The 15,645-nt window shown below is 39.4% G+C and overlaps 4 long non-coding RNA genes across 4 annotated transcripts; 3 read left to right on the plus strand and 1 right to left on the minus strand.

The window, feature by feature from the left end:
* Window positions 1-1,567: 1,567 nt before the first annotated feature.
* On the minus strand, window positions 1,568-7,907 carry LOC112562670. The gene is made up of 3 exons (XR_003098898.1): window positions 7,780-7,907; window positions 7,391-7,559; window positions 1,568-2,714 (listed from the first exon to the last, which is right to left on the minus strand). It is a non-coding gene; the product is annotated as an uncharacterized LOC112562670 (long non-coding RNA).
* Window positions 5,709-7,093, plus strand: LOC112562666. The gene is made up of 3 exons (XR_003098894.1): window positions 5,709-5,859; window positions 6,528-6,657; window positions 6,829-7,093. It is a non-coding gene; the product is annotated as an uncharacterized LOC112562666 (long non-coding RNA).
* Window positions 7,908-9,633: 1,726 nt separating the features above from the next.
* On the plus strand, window positions 9,634-11,381 carry LOC112562667. The gene is made up of 3 exons (XR_003098895.1): window positions 9,634-9,781; window positions 10,467-10,593; window positions 11,110-11,381. It is a non-coding gene; the product is annotated as an uncharacterized LOC112562667 (long non-coding RNA).
* Window positions 11,382-13,386: 2,005 nt separating this feature from the next.
* On the plus strand, window positions 13,387-14,782 carry LOC112562584. The gene is made up of 3 exons (XR_003098880.1): window positions 13,387-13,454; window positions 13,758-13,887; window positions 14,519-14,782. It is a non-coding gene; the product is annotated as an uncharacterized LOC112562584 (long non-coding RNA).
* Window positions 14,783-15,645: the final 863 nt, after the last annotated feature.

A 15,645-nucleotide genomic window follows, 5' to 3' on the forward strand; every position in this document is an offset into this window, starting at 1 on the left:
AAAGTAGTCACCATCGCTGATGTTTATCATAAATCAACAAAACGTCACGACCAAAAGATTGAAGTGGAGGAGTGGAATAGATGGGTGGAATTCAGGTTTAATCAAAGAAAATCAGATATAAAGTAATATGGCCTAAAACATAAAACGAACTTCATGCCAAACCCTGTCGGTGAGCATCATTCTTAACAATACGTTCCTAGCAATATGTTTGCATATTAGTTTATATTGTTTTTACCTACACACTATTGAATCTTGTAAATGTGCACTGAAAACACATCTCTTGTGTAAACATTGCTCTTAGCACCCTTTCCCATAATGCTAGTCCTTTGTCACACCCTTACTTTTGCTATATCATGTTACTCTCAGCTCTTGTTCTTGTTATTTGGTTCCTCTCTTTTTTCTGTATTTGCTTTTATTCTTCGTTAAGTACGATTGTTGATTCGTTTATAGTTCATATGCTATTTGTTTGTTTGTTTTCTTGTCCCTCTAGCATGCTTCGTTCTTGTTCTTAAGCGCTAAGAGCATGGTCCTTAGGAGTGTGAGTATGCGCTTTACAAATTTTGCATTATTATTGTAATAATACTCGCTGACTAGATGCGACACGCTCTCCATTCGCCATACTCTGTCCATCTCAACCACCTAGTCTGCGCAGCCAGCGCGATCTATCTTTGCAGTTGGTCGTGATACTGCGCTTAATAAATACCCGTTATTATTGTATAATGTACAAAAGTTATCTCCAAACATCCAGCTCGTTACACATGCGCTCTCTCGCACCGTACATTCCAGTGACCAAAGCTGACGTCAGTCTCACTGAAACACGTGCTAGAATGGCCATACAACATTCACTCAGAAATACACGTGCAAACGCCCTAAGTCATTAATAACACATTAAAATTAATAAAATATCGATAGTTAGTAATACACAATATATATAGTCCAAAATGTATGGATGAAAGAATGTACACGTGTGTCCGAAGGGAATAAAGGAGGCGACAATGGGAGGGATGTGTGCATACCTATTTTTTTCTTCTTTTCAATTCGTTTATATAGATCCTACAGTATCACCGTACAGGCCATATGTCCCGTGTACTTGTGACTTGGGTCAAAGTGCATGTCGTGTGACTGATGGGCTCATGTCCACTGCATGTCGCTGTGTGACTTGAACGGGAATATAGACGCCTGTGATCGTCGTGATGTAAGAGAGGGACGCCACCAGGTGTACGAGCTTGAAACATTTGGACTGTGGGTGTTTCAGGTGTGATAAACAAGCTAGACTGGACAACATGTGGCAAGGGCCATGCACTCTCTTCTTTCGTGTTGTCACCATGGCGAGGAAATACATATGTCAGAGGTCAGAGCGGTAACAATGAAGTAAAGCATCTGCTTTGACTCTAATAAATAAAAGTGAGGGTTTACATGTGGTATATGTCAATGCGTTCGCGCGTGTGTGTGAGTGCGTGAGTAAGCATACATGTATATAGTAAATGTAAATGAAGGTTCTAATGCACAGTGTGTTCATGACCTGTCAACGATTTGTTTCACAACAGACAGTTAGTGCAGACAGATTTGTAAATAACCTCTACATCTGGCTAATCCATCTGACGACATTTTTATTTCTCTTTTCTGACCCAGATTTAAAATAACTAAAGAACTCAACAGGTCAAACTGGCTCCAAACACAATCAGTCGACAAGTGGTAAAGTGTTTTTGCATGATAGCACGAGGCCTAAGTAGGGGAGATAAGTAACTGCTGCTCTATGACTAGTAAACTAAAGTTATCTCCCTTTGTTCGGCCTCATAGAAGGGAAAAAAAGAACAAAAAGTAGAATTAAAAAAAGTCGATCAAGTCCTGGATGCAGAAAGCGTGTAGAATCAGAATACGGCTCCTCAGTCAGTCACACAGCCTGATGTTAGATTAGCAATCATCACATTGCGACGACACTCGACCCTCTGGAGAGAGAACATGGGTAAAATGGCGACGCAAGTAAAACGATGCCTACGAAAAAAAAAAAAAACAGAAAAAGAAAAAAGAGGCAGAAACATGAGAAGTTATTGTCAGAGACTGAATGTGAGAAGCGTTGGCGACTGCAAGACAGCCATGATAAAGACCGACATCGAAAAAAAAAAAAATTCAAAATGATTAAAACGGTAAAATAAAGTAAGTATAAAATGTTTTTAACAACACACTTTTATTTGAAATGCACTATAGTATTTTTTCCCTTATGCTGGTGAAATAAGAAAGCTTAATCTGAAATTTGTCTAGAAAAATAAATCTATTCTTTAACTTCAACTGAACCTACCTTGATATTTGTTTCTTAAACTGTTTAATACCATTGTTAACTAAGAAAAGTATCCTAACATTAGATAAGTGCCCTCTGGTTTAAAATTCATAAGTGAAAAAACCAACTGTAGTTATTACCAAGAAGAAACATTTGTAGGAAAATTGTCTTTGTTATCCTTCAACTCAACTGCAACTTTTCCTGTGCATAAGAGCGTAACTTCTTCTAACTCAAAAACACTCACGTATATATAAACAAACAAACATCTTCATCCATACCTTTATTTATTAGATTCAAAACAAAACTCGGCTTCGTTGCTGCCTCTCAAACCTCTGACATGTACGTCCTCGTCATTGTGTGAGCAGGAGAGAAGAGGGTGGCCCTTGGCACATGTTGCCTGGGTACCTGTCTAATTTGTTGTCTGTCAGCACACCCCCTGTAACAGTTTGAACACCTTAAACATCCATCTTCATCATGGCGGTGACGAGTGTCTACATTTCCATGCCAGTGAGACACCCAGCTGCCAATTGTACTGAAGCTGGCACTAAAACAATTAATCCTCTCTAATTTTCCTTTGAAGTGATGAGAGTATTAAACAAAAGGCAACAACTTAATGAATACGTATCGGCGAATGTCTAGCTAATTTTCACAAACTTTTCTAATCTTTATTTTCCCATTTACTTCATGTCAACAACACGAAGCAAAAATGGATCGAATAGCTAAATCTCATGTAGACTAATTAAAGACAATGAATGACAAAGCGAGGACAAAGTCCTATAAAAGTGCGGCTGGTGGAAGAAGTGGCATAGAAACCGCAAACTCTTAACAATGAAGATCTTCGTCGCTCTTTGCCTCCTGTGTATCGTCATGGGTAAGTCTGAACATCACTGAACACCACTCGCTAAAAGCCATGTGACACCCCGTATGTTATTGTACATGATTATATACAAGTTGCTGTGATGCCCACTGCACAAGAAACACATAGAGTTCCCATTCACATTATACATTTGTCGTTGATATTAATCACTGTTTGTATTTACATTCAGAATAAACTTTGTCTAGAAATGTTTATAAATCAATATTCTTTTGTACATGTTCTTGGTTATTAACAAGGAAACTTTCAAAAATTATTCTTACGAGTAAGAAAAGAAAAGAGAAATGATTATACGATGTTTATAAAGTTAATGTGTACTACCAGTCGGCGAAAATCCGAGCACAAAATATTAATAATCTCCTATTGGATTAGATGACAGTTTTAAAACTCTTTCTCTCTCTTTTATCATATCTTTGCTATTTTGTACTTATGTATTATTTGTTTCCTTGTTGACTAGTGAATTCGGCTGAACCAGGATGCGAACCAAAAAGAGCCTGCCCTCGGCATTACGATCCCATGTGTGGGTCTGACGGTCGCACCTACGGTAACTGGTGTCTATTCAAAGCCGAACTGCAGTTGTGCAAGTGAGTTGAACACGTGACAGTGAGAACGTATAGAGGGAGAGACAGTGAGTGGAGGAAGAAAGAGGTTATAAAGGTCATGTTAGATGTCATATGTAACAAAGAAGGCCGACAGGTTAGTAAGTCACAAAGTCATTGTGTCTCCTAACAGTCAAAATTGTAACTGTGGGGTCAAGTTCCTAGGATTCTAAAGTCTGTTGCATGTCTTCTGTGTTTGTATTGTTGCTGCTTCAAATAGTATTTGACCAGGTGTGTTACAGATTAATTATTATTAAAATAGTGTGACTGTTACTCAGTACCTCTGCTGCTACTGTTACACAGAGCTGGCCTGACTGTGTTTCTGTTACCTGACTACACTGTTTGTAGTGTTACACAAAGGATACACTATTTTATGTTACAGCTCTACACTAAACCTGGTTCACTGCGGAGAGTGTCACAAAGACTAAACACGACATCAGATGGACTGACAACTTGCTGTCTATGCATTTCATTACCAGAACACACAGTCATCTGATTCTGGCCATGTTCACTGTATACACAATGGTTTGATATACACGGTCAAGTCTTGTGTGGTCTAGTACTGAATCTGCTCTGAACATGTTTGTCAAGAAAATATGGAATCTGTGAACCGAGCAAAATGAAATAAAGTACAATATTGAAATTACCTGCAAATTAAAGTAATTTGTATCCTCTGTGTGTGTGCGTGTGTGTGTGTTGGCGTGCTTGCCGGTATTTACACACGTGCAGCTGTATATAAACGAAATAAATGATGCTAAAAGTTGCTAATGGAACATACGCTATTTATATCCCACATGCATGAATGGAAGCAACATTTATACAGAGATACATTTTGTTTATCCCAGATGGTGAATTAGATGAATTGATAACACGTGTGTGTATGTGTGTAAATGTAACTAAGAAACTATATATTTGGATGGATGAAAGTGAGTTTGGGGTAAAGAAGTAGTAAAGATCAAAGAATGTGTGTGAAGGACAGTGAGAGAGAGGGAGGGAAGAGAAAGCAAAAGCGCGTTTATCCTTTGTTTACATGTGTTAATATACTTTAATTTACTTGACTACATATGCAGGTATAGACTAAGAGGCTGGACGAAATAAAGAATGAGCGGATGATCTAAAGAATTTGTGTCCCTTTTTATTTTTGTTGGTGTTTGTACTGTTGTTTTCTATTGTTATTGTTGTTTATCAGCAGGCATAAAGCCACCAGTGAGAGGGTGTATGTCGTTAATAGATACTATTTATAAAAATATGAATGTGCACGAACAGGTATGGATATATTTTGAATATCTTAATACCCCTTACAGGGTGATGTAATAAAGAATATTGAATCTTGCAAGCAGAGGAAAGGTGGGGACATTTCGTTCTGTGAAAATGATATTTTTACTCAATATTCATCGCTGTAACAACAGACTATCCTTGCAACCTCTTTCTCCCTCCTTGAATGCGGTCTTGGCGACTGCCTGGTTCACCTGTTGGTAAAACCGGTCTGTCCACAAAACACACAAGCTCTCACTCACGTACACATAAACAAACAAACATCTCCACCCTTAGTTTTATTTATAGATTCAAAACAAAAAGGCTGCTTCGTTGTTAGCTATCAAACCTCTGACATGTACGTCCTCGTCATGGTAGGAGCAGGAGAGAAGAGGGTGGACCTTGCCACATGTTACCTGGGTACCTGTCTAATTTGTTGTCGGTAGCCACACCCCCTGTACCAGTTTGTACACCTTAAACATCCATCTTCTTGATGGTAGTGACGAGTGTCTACATTTCCACGTCAGTCAGACCGCCAGGTGTACCGAAGCTGGCACGATAACAATTCAATCCGCTCAAATTGTCCATCAAAGTAATTACAGTATTAAACAAAAGACTACAGCTTAATGAATCCGTACTTTGTTGATCTTTATTTTCCCATTTACTTCATGTCAACAACACGAGGTAAACAAGGAACGAATACCTAAATCTCATCTAGAATAATTAAAGAAATGAATGACAAAGCGAGGACAAAGTCCTATAAAAGTGCGGCTGGTGGAAGAAGTGGCAGACAGACTGCAAACTCTTAACAATGAAGGTCTTCGTTGCTCTTTGCCTCCTGTGTATCGTCATGGGTAAGTCTGAACATCACTGAACACCACTCGCTAAAAGCCATGTGACCCCCAGTATGTTATTGTACATAATTATATACAAGTTGTTGTGATGCCCCCGGCACAGAAAACACAGAGTTTACATTAGCATTTCTACATTTGTCGTTGTAATGTGTACTTCCAGTCGGCGAAAATGCACACAAAATATATTGAATATATAAACTGTGAAATTCAAGAAATATTTGGTGCATAATCTTCTATTTGAGTAAAGGTGTACACTGTACAGTTGACAGACATTAATATATATATTCCAACACAAAACACTAGAGACTCCGTCTTGTCACAAGAAATGTGTTGTAACACAGGCAGCACACCAACACAAGTGTCATGTCTCCAAGTATCACATTCAGTTCAATATTTCTTCTCACATTCATGTAACAGCCAAACTCCAAACACATCTCATGGAAACAAAAGAAGGACCAAACATAGCAAGGTGAACACAAAACATCTCTACTTACATCTTACTTTTATGTTTGTAGCGAGGTATACTAGGTAAATAGATGTAAAGTTTGAAATACATACACAGCATAAACATGATTGGATGACTGTTCGTTTTTAAACTTTCTTTCTCTCTCTGTTACCATCTCTTTGCTATTTGTGACTTATGTATTATTTGTTTCCTCTTTGATTAGTTCATTCGGTAGATCCAGATTGCGAGAAAAAGGTAGTACCCTGCACTCTGGAATACTATCCCTTGTGTGGGTCTGACGGTCGCACCTACGGCAACTGGTGTACCTTCAAAGCCCAGCTGCAGTTGTGCAAGTGAGTTGAACACGTGACAGTAAAAGGTATAGAGGGAGAGTGAGTGAGTGGATGAAGAAAAAGGTTATAAAAGCCGTTAGACATGAAATGTAACAAGGCTGACGGGTAAGTGGGTTACATAGTAACATTGTTTGCAGTGTTACACAAAGGATACACTATTTTATGTTACAGCCCTAAACTTGAGCTTTCTCACTGCGGGGAGTGTCGCAAAAGCTAAAAAGACAACAGATGGACTGACAACTTGCTGTCTATGTATTACATTACCGGAACACACAGTCACCTGATTCTGGCCATGTTCACTGTACACAAAGTGGTTTGATATACACGGTCAAGATTTGTGTGGTCTAGTATTGAAGCTGCACTGAACATGTTTGTCAAGAAAATTTTGAAGCTTGAAAGGAGCAAGAAAAAATAAAGTATTACATTGAAATTACCAGCAAATTCAAGTATTGCGTTTGAACGCATGTGTGTGTGTGTGTGTGTGGGGGGCTATGTACGCACGTGCAGTTGTATAAATGGTGCTGACATTTGCTAAAAGAATTAACATACACTGTTTATATCATACATACATAAATTTAAACAACATTTATGCAGAGATACATTTTATTTGTCCCAGAGAGCAATTATTGGGCAACTCGATAAAAATAACCTCACAACATATTCATTCACACTACACAGACTTTCTCATGTTTGTTTATTTATTTGCACTCAGCATTATTCACAAGTCACTTACCTGCTTTACACGACTCTACTCAGGGGCTGAAGTGAACTCCACTCATCGTCTGCTTGTCTGTCGTCTGGCAAAGTAGGCTGTAAACAGGGCGATAATCAAACCTGGTGTTTGTCTGCCGAGACCAACGCTTAGACTCTTGGGAAATTTTTCGCTGGTAGACTCGGCGAGCCTAAACAAAGAATGCGACTAAACCGGAAGCTTTGTAAAACCAGCCTCGTTTTAGTCGTGAACTGGAAAATCGTCTGCTAGCGGTCCAGTAATACAAGTTCGAGTCCAGATGATTTTATTTAAATGACGAAAACAATTTCGACTACCATAACTTTTCTGTCTAGCCTAGTTATCCGTTAGGACTCCCAAAGGTGTTTGTTGCACAGAGGAACTTAACCTACCGTGCCGGCAGTGGTGGACGTCTAACCTCAAGGATACACCAGCAACGACTGCGACTGGAGTAAGTACACCAAATGACAGTATTACAGAGAAGATAGTGCACCTGTCTCGGATTACCCTGCAGTTTGTCGTCGTACACCAGTGGAAGTAAGCCCCCACGTACCCGAGAAACCCAAAGATAATTTTTCACACTAACAAGACTTGATTTCGTCACACGATTTTTGTTGTTTTCTGTGTGAAAGCCAACTAGACAACATGCACTGACTTGATTCACGTTGATGGTTATGTAGCCTTCTACAAGAATCGCAGCTAATTTGTCAGAAGATTGGGAGGTGTTCGTATGTTAGAGAATCATTCGCCCAATACATATTTTTGAAGAGCTCTCTGAGAAAAATATTCTGGATGAGGATAGTATGCATTATTAGTCTATTGTTAACCACAGGATGAACCGACATACTTTATTGTTAAAAGTTAAAAAGGAAGACATAGGTCAGGATAGATGTTTGTGTGCACGTGCATGCCACCTGAGGGGTCACAACATGTAAAGTCAGATGTATTTCGTGAACTCGAGCACACGGACTTTGCCCTTAACGAGGAGCATATATGTATTATGGGAGACCTGAATGCCAGAGTAGTACAAATCTTAGAAAACCTGAGTGATGAATTACTGAACCCTGATTTTAGCCTCAGTAATTATTATCACCTGCCAGAATATGTCTCCCAAGATAAAAGTACCAACAACTATGGTCAAAAACACATTGAATTATGTAGAAACTTAAATCTTGCAATTGTAAGTATAAGAGAGGGACCCGACAAAAACACAGGAATGCTTACCTGAAAAAACTCTGGCATCATAGATTTTTTTTATATTTCTGAAGAAGTTGAAGGGTTTGAGGTCCTAGAATTTAAATAGTTATATTCTGAGTTTTACTGCCCACTAGAAATTCACCAGAAACTATCAGCCAAACAAAATGTTCAACCCCAAGTACTTCAGTCAGGAAATTGTAAAGAAGGGTACAATGCCAAAAAAAGCCAAAAGGAAAAAGTAGAATGAAAGATGACTTTAATAGTTTTCTACATTCTAACAACACTAGCCAGCTAACAAATAAAGTTAATAGGTTGTTACAGAAAAGTCAGGAAGAAGACAAACACGATTGATGCAGTAACCTTAGAAATATGTAATATTATGCTGGATAGTGCTAACAGCTGTGGTCTGTTCTCTCACACCACCAAGCCAATGAAAAAGCATGTCTCTAGTCAAAAGCATAAAACTAACCCCTGGTGTAACTCTAGCTTCCACATGAAGAGACATGAATTTTTTTAAGCCCAGCATGTGAAGGCCTGTAATAACCTGGATTTCCAATCCTGCATGACTAGAGCTGGATGTGACAACAAGAGAGAAAGAAAAAAGTAGTTTAAACTCTACAAGCAGCAATGGTTTAGGAAATTTAGGTTTCTAAGATGTAATGACACAAAAGCTTTACAGAACATTCTAAACAAGAATTATAGTGATAAAAGAAACAAAGGATAAGCAGGAGAGAAGAAGGTAGACCTGGCCACATGTTACCTGGGTACCTGTCTAATTTGTTGTCGGTAGCCACACCCCCTGTACCAGTTTGTACACCTTAAACATCCATCTTCTTGATGGTAGTGACGAGTGTCTACATTTCCACGTCAGTCAGACCGCCAGGTGTACCGAAGCTGACACGATAACAATTCAATCCGCTCAAATTGTCCATCAAAGTAATTACAGTATTAAACTAAAGAGACAACTTAATGAATCCGTACTTTGTTGATCTTTATTTTCCCATTTACTTCATGTCAACAACACGGGGCAAAAAAGGAACGAATACCTAAATCTCATCCAGAATAATTAAAGACATGAATGACAAAGCGAGGACAAAGTCCTATAAAAGTGAGGCTGGTGGAAGAAGTGGTAGACAGACTGCAAACTCTTAACAATGAAGGTCTTCGTTGCTCTTTGCCTCTTGTGTATCGTCATGGGTAAGTCTGAACATCACTGAACATCACTCGCTAAAAGCCATGTGACACCCGTATGTTATTGTACATAATTATATACAAGTTGTTGTGATGCACATGGCAGAGAAAACACATAGAGTTCACATTAGCATTTCTACATTTGTCGTTGTAATGTGTACTTCAAGTCGGCGAAAGTGCACACAAAATATATTCCAGATATATAGTGAAATTCAAGAAACATTTGCTGTATATCTGCTGCATAATCTTCTATTTGAGTAAAGGTGTACACTGTACAGTTGACAGACATTAATATATATATTCCAACACAAAACACTAGAGACTCCGTCTTGTCACAAGAAATGTGTTGTAACACAGGCAGCACACCAACACAAGTGTCATGTGTCATGTCTCCACGTGTCACATCCAGCTCAATATTTCTTCTCACATTCATGTAACAGCCAAACTCCAAACACATCTCATGGAAACAAAAGAAGGACCAAACACAGCAAGCTGAACAGAAAATATCTCTATTTACATCTTACCTTTGTGTTTGCCGTGAGTTATACTAGGTAAATAGATGGAAAGTTTGTAATACATACACAGCATAAACATGATTGGAGGACAGTTCGTTTTAAAACTATCTTTCTCTCTCTGTTGCTATCTCTTTGCTATTTGTGACTTATGTATTATTTGTTTCCTTTGTGACTAGTTACTTCGACAGAAATAGATTGTGATAAAGCGATACCCTGCCCGCTGATCTACGATCCCATGTGTGGGTCTGACGGCCACACCTACGGTAACTGGTGTCAATTCAAATACCAACTGGTTTGCAAGAAGTGAGTTGAACACGTGACAGTGAGAAGTATAGAGTGAAAGTTGGTGAGTGGAGGAAGAAAGAGGTTATAAAGGTCATGTTAGATGTGAGATGTAACAAAGAAGGCTGACGAGTAAGTGGGTCACATAGTAAGATAAACAGGAAGTTGATGAGTGGAAGGGCAAAAGTGAATAGCCTTACAAACATTTCAAGTTAAAAGTGAGATTTACAACAAAAGAGTGACAGTGGAAGCAGTACAGGTAAAGCGGAGATGGAGCATGTGAGTGAAAGGACAAAGAAGGTGAAACCCTTGTAATGTGAGATTAATATGTAGTATAGTGCCGGTAAGTGTGTCACGGGGACAGAGGGAACTAGTGAGTGGCAATACACAGTGAAATATGAAAATGTTATGTAGATAAAAAAAAGAAACAGGTGGAAAGAATACGCGCGCTTTCACAGAGCTGGCCTGACTGTGTTTCTGTTACCTGACTACATTGTTTGTAGTGTTACACAAAGGATACACTATTTTATGTTACAGCTCTACACTAAACCTGGTTCACTGCGGAAAGTGTGACAAAGACTAAAAACGACATCAGATGGACTGACAACTTCCTATCTCTGCATTTCATTACCAGAACACACAGTCATCTGATTCTGGCCATGTTCACTGTACACACAATGGTTTGATATACACGGTCAAGTCTTGTGTGGTCTAGTACTCGAGCTGTACTAAACATGTTTGTCTAGAAAATATGGAGGCTTTGAAACGAGAAAGATAAAATAAAGTACAAGATTGAAATTGCCTGCAAATTTAAGTTATTCGTATTTGCTTTTGTGTGTGTATGTGTGTGTTGAGGGGTAGTGCCGCGGTATGTACACACGTGCAGCTGTATATAGACATAAATAAATGACGATACTTGAACACACACATTTTATTTGTCTCAGAGGGCAACTATTGATCAACTCAAGAAAAATAATATCAATTATACAATCGTTGTATGCTAAAATCCTCAAGATTGAGCATGTAATGAGCACTGTTAACACAAACCGTCAACTTCATCAGAGCCAAACGGTTCAATCCCCGCCTGGTTCAGCCCTTTGTGCAAGAAACATTCACAGTGGGGCGACATGCGTATCACACAGACGTGAGGTGGACAAGTCGGGGCAAAGTTCTCCCTCGAGTTTTTCAGCTGATTGGGGAAATCTGTCAGTTCATGGACAGCAGAGGAAAAGACTCCACAGTCTTGCAGGATGAAAAGTGGAAATGTGAGTTGGCATTTCTGTGACATAACCACTCATCTCAACGCCTTGAACCTGCAGCTCTAGGGACGGGGCCACGTGATCACTGACCTGCACGATGCAGTGAAGGCATTTCAAGTGAAGTTGTTCTTATGGGAAACACAAATGAACCAATGCAACTTGTTTCACTTTTCTTGCTGCAAAACAGTGATAGACGAAGATGTCAAACGTCCACTTCTGACAAAATAAATATAGTAACCAAAACTGTTAAGCCTTTCTTGTTATTATTTTAACTTCGTTTTAATCGATGACTTTGTCTAAGTGAAATTAATTACAAAACGCTTAGTTTTCTACTGTTCAATACAAAGTTATCAGATTTAAAAAATAATGAAGTATTCGGCGCGCAACCTTGTGTATGATGTGATATTTGGTTCCCTGTGTGATTGAGTTTGACACCCCTGAAATAAAGAATTAATGTCCCTTTTTATTTTGTTGTTGTTGTTGTTTGTTGGTTTGTACTTTGGTTGGTATTTATCAGCCGGCGTACAGCCACCAGTGAGAGGTTATCTGTCGATAATAGATACTATTTATAAAAATAGAAATGTGCATGAACAGGTATGGATATATTTTGAATATCTTAATACCCCTTACAAGGTGACAGAATAAAGAATCTTGAATCTTGCAAGCAGAGGAAAGCTAGGCACATTTCCTTCTGTGAAAATGATATTTGTACTCAATATTCATCGCTGTAACAACAGACCATCCTTGCAACCTCTTCCTCCCTCCTTGAATGCGCTCTTGGCGACTGCCTGGTTCACCTGTTGGTAAAACCGGTCCTGTCCACAAAACACACAAGCTCTCACTCACGTACACATAAACAAACAAACATCTCCACCCTTAGTTTTTTTTTTTATATATTAAATTCAAAACCAAAACTCGGCTTCGTCGCTGCCTCGTCATGGTAAGTGCAAGAGAGAAGAGGGTGGACCTTGCCACATGTTGCCTGTGTACCTGTCCAATTTGTTGTCTGTCAGCACACCCCCTGTACCTGTCTGTACACCCTAAGACACCCATCTTCATCATGGCGGTGACGAGTGTCTACATTTCCACGTCAGTCAGACCGCCAGGTGTACCGAAGCTGGCACGATAACAATTACTCCTCTCTAATTGTCCATCGAAGTAATTAGAGCAGGGGTGGGCAATTAATTTTCCCAAGGGGCATGAGAAATTGGGATGGTTTTATAGGGCCGGACTAATATAGTTAACTCAATTTTACCCAATACTGCATATATTGTATATATACTGGCGGGCGGGCCAGCGGGCAGTCCGGTCAGAGACAGGAGGCGGGCCGGATGCGGCCCGCGGGCCGGCCTTTGCCCAGGTCTGAATTAGAGTATCAAACAAAAGACGACAACTTAATTAATCCGTACTTTGTTGATCTTTATTTTCCCATTTACTTCATGTCAACAACACGGGGCAAAAAAGGATCGAATACCTAATCTCATGTAGACAATTAAAGACATGAATGACAAAGCGAGGACAAGGTCCTATAAAAGTGCGGCTGGTGGAAGAAGTGGTAGAGAGACTGCAAACTCTTTACAATGAAGGTCTTCTTTGCTCTTTGCCTCCTGTGTATCGTCATGGGTAAGTCTGAACATCACTGAACATCACTCGCTAAAAGTCATGTGACACCCCGAATGTTATTGTACATGATTATATACAAGTTGTTGTGATGCCCATGGCACAGAAACCACACAGAGTTGACATTTGTATTTATACATTAGTCGTTGTAACGTGTACTTCCAGTCGGCGAAAATGCAGGCAGACTGTATTCGAGAAACATAGTGAAATTCCAGGTATATTTGCTGTAAATTTGCTGCATATTTGCTGTATATTTTCTGTATATCTATTTTGTACTTATGTATTATTTGTTTCCTCTGTGACTAGTTACTTCGAGAGAAGTAGATTGTGAACTAAGGGGAGCCGATTGCATTTCGAGCTACAATCCCATCTGTGGGTCTGACGGTCACACCTACCCTCACTGGTGTGACTTCAAATACCATCTGATTTGCAAGGAGTGAGTTGAACACGGGACAGTCAGAACGTATAGAGAGAGTGAGTGGACGAAGAAAGAGGTTATAAAGGTCAAGTTAGATGTGATATGTAACAAAGAAGGCTGACGAGTAAGTGGGTCACATAGTAACATAAACAGGAAGTTGATAAGTGGAAGGGCAAAAGTGAATAGCTTTACAAACATTTGTTAAAAGTGAGATTTACAACAAAAGAGTGACAGAGGGAGCCGTACAGGTAAAGCGGAGATGGAGCATGTGAGTGAAAGGACAAAGAAGGTGAAACCCTTGTAATGTGAGGTTAATATGTAGTATAGTGCCGGTAAGTGTGTCACGGGGACAGAGGGAACTAGTGAGTGGCAATCACAGTGAAATATGAAAATGTTATGTAGATAAAAATATAAACAGGTGGAAAAAGTATGCACACGCGCTCTCACACACGTAGAAATGTCGTTAGCTGATATCTATGACGCATGTGATATGTGTGTATATATTTGTGTGTAGGTGTGAGTGGCATTGGTGTGTGTGTTACTCAGTACGTCTGCTGCTACTGTTACACAGAGCTTCCTGACCGTGTTTCTGTTACCTGACTACATTGTTTGCAGTGTTACACAAAGGATACACTATTTTATGTTACAGCCGTAGACTAGAGTTGGTTCACTTGGGAAAGTGTATCAGAGGCGAAAAACTACAGCCGATGGCCTGACAACTTGCTGTCTATGCATTTCATTACCGGAACACACAGTCACCTGATTCTGGCCATGTTCACTGTACACAAACTGGTTTGGTGAACACGGTCAAGTCTTGTGTGGTCTAGTACTGAATCCGCTCTGAACATGTTTGTCTAGAACATATGGAAGCTTTGAAAGGAGCAAGTTAAAATAAAGTACAATATTGAAATTACCTGCAAATTCAAGTAATGCGTTTGTACAAACGTGTGTGTGTGTGTGCCGGTATGGACACAGATACAGCTGTATATAAACTAAATAAATGATGCTAAAAGTTGCTTAATGAACTAAACAGACTTTCTCAGTTATGTTGGATTCATTCGCACTCAGCATTAATTAGAAGTCGCACGGCCGAAACAACGGAGAACAACATCAGTCTGGTGAATACAACACGATGCTAGCTGCTCTTGTCTTTCACACAAACTGTTGTAGAAACAGATAAACGAGGACAACATGCTGTCTATGTCCGATCTTTAAAAGAGCGGAAGAAATTTCTGGGAGACAGAAAGACTTCAGCTGCCAGAGAAGGAACAGGAGCTGTTCATCCTTCTTTACCACAGTTTTAGTGATGGCATCTCAGCAAAGTCGACTACCGAAGATGGTGCCTCCTTGTTGTGGATGACTCTTACAGGAAATCAAAGACCATCTCTTTGGTCTTACATAAAGTTCTCAGAAATTGTCATCGCACCAGTCAATAAATTCTTGTAAAGATAAACCATGGGTATCTACTGGCCCGCTAAGGAGAAGGAGTAGAGCACGGTCATCAGACAATTTGACGAGATATGGACTCTCATAGTTACTTCGTCAACTGTTGGTAAACAGAATAAACAGATGCGTGGATAAAACACAGCCTTTTAAAGTCATTGAGATCATGAGTTGAAGCTTTCTTAAGCTTTTGCCATTTCCACCTTTCTCTGGCAGTTTGAAAACTGTGCTTTTTTACATTCATCTGGTGTCTCTCCAGTATCCCACATTTTCAAATCCATCAAAACAGTTTTGGTCTTTTCTCTGTTTCCAACTTTAACATTTCACTTTAAC

This window comes from Pomacea canaliculata, linkage group LG4 (assembly GCF_003073045.1).
Source record: "Pomacea canaliculata isolate SZHN2017 linkage group LG4, ASM307304v1, whole genome shotgun sequence".
Classification (NCBI taxonomy): Eukaryota; Metazoa; Mollusca; class Gastropoda; order Architaenioglossa; family Ampullariidae; genus Pomacea; species Pomacea canaliculata.